This window comes from Carlito syrichta, unplaced genomic scaffold (assembly GCF_000164805.1).
Source record: "Carlito syrichta isolate Samal-C Ts95f unplaced genomic scaffold, Tarsius_syrichta-2.0.1 Scaffold306628, whole genome shotgun sequence".
In the NCBI taxonomy this organism is placed as follows: Eukaryota; Metazoa; Chordata; class Mammalia; order Primates; family Tarsiidae; genus Carlito; species Carlito syrichta.
This window is the reverse complement of record NW_007250724.1, coordinates 377897-383896: the sequence shown is the minus strand read 5'-3', so window position 1 is coordinate 383896 and position 6000 is coordinate 377897. Positions and strand designations below refer to the sequence as shown.

General features: G+C 45.3%; 1 protein-coding gene across 4 annotated transcripts in view; it reads left to right on the top strand.

Annotated features, from left to right (window-relative positions):
- IP6K1 (inositol hexakisphosphate kinase 1) overlaps positions 1 to 6000 on the top strand; it is a 74707-nt gene that overhangs the window by 36818 nt on the left and 31889 nt on the right. The window contains exon 1 of one of the 4 annotated variants that reach the window (XM_008063174.2): positions 2253 to 2291. The exons of the other annotated variants lie outside the window; for them this stretch is intronic. The gene's annotated coding sequence lies outside the window, so the exon portion shown is untranslated. Of the gene's footprint in view, positions 1 to 2252; positions 2292 to 6000 lie in introns of those variants that run through there. 4 annotated transcript variants of the gene reach the window in all.

Sequence of the window (6000 nt, the reverse complement as noted above, 5' to 3'; positions counted from 1 at the left end):
AAAAAAAAAAAAATAATGTGTCTTCTGTGGGTTCATTGGTATTCTTGGATGTGTACATTGACCCTTGAACAATGTTGGGGCTGGGGAACTAATTGCCACACAGTAAAAAAATTCTTGTATACTTTTTTTTTCTCTTTTGTGACAGGATCTCACTCTGTCTCCCAGGCTGGAGTACAGTGCCATGATTATAGCTCACTGCAACCTTAAACTCCTGGACTCAAGCAATCCTCCTGCCTCAGCCTCCCAAGTAGTTAGAACTACAGTCATATGCCACAATGCCTGACTAATTTTTTAAAATTTTGGGCTGGATGTGGTGGTTCAATCCTGTAATCCCAGAACTTCGGGAGGCCGAGGTGGGAGGATTACTTGAGCCTAGGAGTTTGACACTAGCCGAGACAACATGGCGAAACAATATCTCTATAAAAAAATTTAAAAGTTAGCTGGGTGTGGTGGCACATACCCATAGTCCCAGCTATTTGGGAGGGTGGGGTGGGAGGATCGCAGCCCAGGAGTTTAAGACTGCAGTGAGCCATGGTTGTGTCATCACATTTCAGCCTGGGTGACAGAGTGAGACCCCAACTCAAATTTGAGTTGGAGTTTCACTCTGTCACCAGGCTGGAGTGCAGTGGTCCACCCCAGCTTCCACCTGCTTCCACATGTCCACCCCAGCTTCCACCTGCTGGGCTCCAGCGATCCTTCCACCTCAGCCTTCCAAGTAACTGGAACTACAGGCATGTGTTACCACGCCTGACTAATTTTTTTTTTTTTTTATTGTAGCGACGAAGTCTTGCCAAGTTGCCTGGGCTGGTCTGAAACCTGCGGGCTCAGGCAGTCTACTCGCGTTGGCCTCCCAAAGTGCTGGGATTACGGGCTGAGACACCGAGCCCACCAACACTTTTTTTTTTTAATAGAGACAGTGTCTCACTATGTTGCCCAGCCTGATCTTGAACTCCTGGCTTCAAGTGATCCTCTCTCATTGGCCTCCTAAAGTGCTGGCATTATAGGCGTGATCCACTGCATCCAGCCTGCATATAACTTTGACTCCCTCAAAACTACTAATGGGCTATGTTGACCAGAAGCCTCACTGATAAACTGTCAGTAACACATGCTATGTATGGTATATGTTTTAGTATTCTTATAACAAAGGAAGCTAGAGAAAATGTTCTTACAATCATATGGAAGAGAAAATATATTTACTATTCATTAAGTAGATTATCATCTTCATCCTCGTTGTCTTCACTAGGCTGAAGAGGAGGGCTTGATTGATTGGTCTTGCTGTCTCAATGGTAGCAGAGGTAGAGTAAAATCTGCATATAAGTGAACCCTAGTCCAAACCCATAGTTATTCAGGAATCAACTATATAATTGTGTCTTTCCTCAGGTTTGGAAAATTTTTATCCATTATTGAGTTGGAGTCTCACTCCGTCGCCCAGACTGGAGTGCAGTGGCACGCTCCTGGCCACTGCAGTCTCTACTTGCTGGGCTCTGGCGATCCTTCCGTCTCAGCCTTCCAAGTATCTGGAACCACAGGTGTGCACTGCCACGCCCGGCTAATTTTTTTTTTTTTTTTTGATTTATTGTAGAAATGAGGTCTCGTCAAGTTGCCCAGGCGGGTCTCGAACCCACGGGCTCAGGCAATCCACTCACCTAAGCCTCCCAAAGTGCAGGATTACAGGCTGAGCCACCGAACCCGGCTTATCCATTATTTTTTTAAGTATTTTTCCAGCTCTTTTTTCCTCTTTTCTTCTGAAATTCTTCTTCTTTTTTTTTTTTTGAGTTGGAGTCTCACAGTGTTGCCCAGACTGGAGTGCAGTGGCACACTCCCGGCCACCACAGCCTCAACCCACTGGGCTCCAGCGATCCTTCCGCCTCAGCCTTCCAGGTAGCTGGAACTACAGGCACGCGCTACCACACCCGGCTAGTTTTTGATTTATTGTAGAGATGAGGTCTCGCCAAGTTGCCTAGGTGGGTCTCAAACACGCTGGCTCAGGCAATCCACTCGCCTCGGCCTCCCACAGTGCTGGGATTGCAGGCTGAGCCACCGAGCCCAGCTGAAATTCTTATTATAATTTGTATGTTAGTATGTTTGATGGTGTCCCTCTTCAGATTAATTTTTCCTTATTCTTTTCGCTTCTCTGATTGAATAATTTAAAATTTTCTTTCTTTCTTTCTTTTTTGAGTCAACATCTCATTCTGTCATCTAGGCTGGAAAGCAGTGGCATGATCACAGCCTCAACCTCCTGGGCTCAGGCAATCCTCCTGACTCAGCCTCCTGCGTGACTGGGATTACAGGTGCGTGCCACCATGCTTGGCTAATTTTCTGATTGTTTGTAGAGATGAGGTTTTGCTATGTTACCTAGGCTGGTCTTGAACTTCTGGGCTGGGATTACAGACATGAGCCATCATTCCTGGTCTGAATAATTTAAATTTTCTTATCTTCAGGTTTGCTGATCCTTTTTTCTGAGTTGGAGTCTCACTCTGTCACCCAGGCTGGAGTGCAGTGGCACACTCACAGCCACCGCAGTCTTGACCTGCTGGGCTTAGGCGATCCTTCTGCCTCAGCCTTCCAAGTAGCTGGAACTATAGGCATGTGCCACTATGCCTGGCTGATTTTTTTTTTATTTATTGTAGAGACAGAGTCTCGCCATGTTGCTTGGGCTAGTCTCAAACTCCTGAGCTCAGGCAATCTCCTCGCCTATGCCTCCCAAAATGCTGGGATTACAGACTTGTGCCACTGCGCCCAGCTACTGATCTTTTCTATTGCCTGTTCAGGTCTGCTGTTGAACCCCTCTAGGTTAGTTTTTCATTTCAGCTATTGTACTTTTTAACTCCAGAATTTGTTTGGTTCCTTTTGTGGTAATTTCTTTGTTTTGAGTCAGGGGCTCACTTCTGTGGCCCAGGCTGAAGTGTATTGTCACCATCCCAGCTCACTGCAGCCATAACCTCCTGGGTTCAGGTGATTCTCCCGCCTGACCCTTCCAGAGTAGCTGGGACAACAGGCGCATTCCACCATGCCTGGCTAATTTTTTTGATTTTTTTTTTTTTTTGTAGAGATGAGGTCTCACTATGTTGCCCAGGCTGGTGTCAAACTTCTGAGCTTAAGCAATCCTCCTGCCTCTACCTCCTAGAGTACTAGGATTATAGGCATGAGCCACCATACCAGTCTCCTTTTGTGGTAATTTCTGTGTCTTTATTGATACCCTCACTCTTTTTGTTCATCATTTTTGTGATTTTCATTTGTCTATGATTTCCTGTAGCTCACTGAACATATTTAAGGCAGTTGATTTAGCATCTTTGGGTAACAATTCCAATATCTGCGCTTGCTTAAAGACTTTTATGGGAGAGGGGTCAGATTCTCTTTTTTTCTGTGAATGGATAATAATACTTTACTGTTTCTTTGTATGTAGAAATCTAGTACTTTCACTCCTCAGGGATTGCTGGTTTTTGCTTATTGAGTGCTGGAGTCTTCCATTTGTGATTTTTCCAAACTAATTTTGAAAATGTGTATTCTTTGTTATATATGGACACTGAAGTTTCTGTTCCATTGTTTCAGTCGCTAGCCAGTGACATGATAAAGATTTCTTTAAAATCTGGCTCCCAAAGAAGGGAAAAATAAAAACAAGTCTTACAGCCTGATTGGGTTCGTATGTCCGCTACTCAGAAACACCAAAACAGACACAGCCATTACAGTTAGAGTGATAGATGAATATCACAAAGCAGCTTAGAAGGAGGATAGGAGAAATTACTCAAATCCGCCTCCCTGAAAATTCAGAGGATAGAGTTTTTAAAGGGAACTTGGTAGGCAGATGAATAGGGGCTGCTGATTGGTTGATGATGTGATGGGAGGGTGGTGGTGGGATATTGAAATTTTCTTCTTGTTGCAGAGCCAGTTTATTTATTTTGTTTTTGAGTTGGTTTCCCAGGCTGGAGTGCAGTGGCACATTCACTGCTACTGCAGTCTTGACCTGCTGGACTCGGGCGATCCTTCCTCCTCAGCCTCCCAAGTAGCTGGAACTGCAGTCACATGCCATCACACCTGGCTAATTTTTGATTTATTGTAGAGATGAGGGCTCGCCAAGTTGCCCAGGCTGGTCTTGAACCCCTGGACTCAAGCAATCCTCTTGCCTCCATCTCTCTAAATGCTGGGATTACAGCCATGAGCCACCATGCCCAGCAGAGCCAGTTGCTGGAAGGAGGCATCACAGACTGGTGCAGACTTCTTGGTGCTCTGGCCTAGGTGGGGCTTTGGGTCCATCAGAGTCTGAAAAATACTATTTGATTTTACAGTTGATGCATCTATAAAGGAAGTTCTGTGTTCTGTGACCATCAGTTACTACTCCCTGGTTTGTGAGCCATTATGGAGGTAGCTTAGGGGGAAGGTGTGGAGGGAGGTGGTTTCCCTGGAGATTGAAGCCACTTCTGTCCTCCAATTGCTGCTTTTGTCCTCAAGCAGTTTTAGGGCCAGAATTAGAGAGAGTATATTTATCAGCCTTGCAGGGTGGCTTCCCCCACTCCTCAAGGGTCAGGAGATGAAGATGTCCTCTGTTGGAATTAAAGCAAACTTAGAAACAACAGATTTGTTAACTTCTAATCATAGTTGCAGCTTTTCAGGGCTTGAGTCTCATCTACAGCTTTTACTCCATGGCTCAGTATTAAGTTTTTGTTTTTCTTTGAGTCAGGGTCTTACTCTGTCACCCAGCCTGGAGTGCAGTCACATGTTTGTGGCTCACTGCAGCCTTGACCTCCTGAGTTCAGGCGATCCTTTTGCTTTAGTCTCCCAAGTAGCTAGGACTATAGGGGTGCACCACTATGCCTGGCTAATTTTTTTGTAGAGGTGAGGTCTTACTATGTTGCCCAGGCTGGTCTTGAATTTTCCTGGGTTCAAGCAATCCTTCCACCTCGGTCTCCCAAAGTGCTGGGATTACAAGTGTTAGCCACTGCGTCTGGCCCAATATTAATTTTATATAGGCAAGTACACAAGTACTGCCCTCTTAAGTCCCCTGAAAGCCACTTCAGCTTGTGGATGTTGATGCAATGGTCACCAGCCTCTGAGTTAAGAAAGCATTAGGTTCCTTTGGTTATAAACTTCAGAGAACAGACATGCTTTCATGTTAGTTTTCTGCTGTAGAAAATTTTTCCATGGTTTTTGAAGGTGTATTGATATCTTTCCCTGTCAAAGTCCATATCAATACTTTCTTATTTCTGAACTTAATTAGAAATTAGTTTTCATAAAATTCAGAGCTGTGTAGCCCAAGTTTTATGTGTTATGCTTTTTTTTAATTTTTTTTTTGAGTTGGAGTCTCACTCTGTCACCCAGACTGGAGTGCAGTGGCTGCTCCCGGCCACCGCAGCCTCGACCTGCTGGGCTCCGGCGATCCTTCCGCTTCGGCCTTCTTAGTAGCCGGAATTACAGGCATGCGCTACCACGCCCAACTGATTTGTTGATTTATTGTAGAGATGAGGTCTCACCAAGTTGCCCAGGTGGGTCTTGAACCCACAGGCTCAAGCAATCCACTCACCTCAGCCTCCGGCAATCCACTCACCTCAGCCTCCCAAAGGCGCAGGATTACAGGCTGAGCCACCGAGCCCAGCTGTGTTGTGCTTTTTGTTAGAGTGACTTATCAGTGCATTGTGTGCTTTTCTTTCTTTCTTTTTTTTTGTTTTGTTTGTTTTGAATCAGATTCTCACTCTCTTACCCAGGCTGGAGTGCAATGGCACGCTCAGGGCCACCATACCTTTGACTTGCTGGTCTCAGGTGATCCTTCTGCTTCAGCCTTGTAAGTAGCTGGAACTATAGGTGCACACCACAAACGCCTGGCTAATTTTTTGATTTATTGTAGAGACGAGGTCTTGCCATGTTGCCCAGGCTGGACTCAAATCCCCGGGCTCAGGCAGTCCTCTCACCTCAGCCTCCCAAAGTGCTGGGATTACAGGCTTGTGTTCTTTTCAGTTCAAGTAATTTTGTTATTTTTCCCTTGAATTGTATCAGACAGTAAAAAAT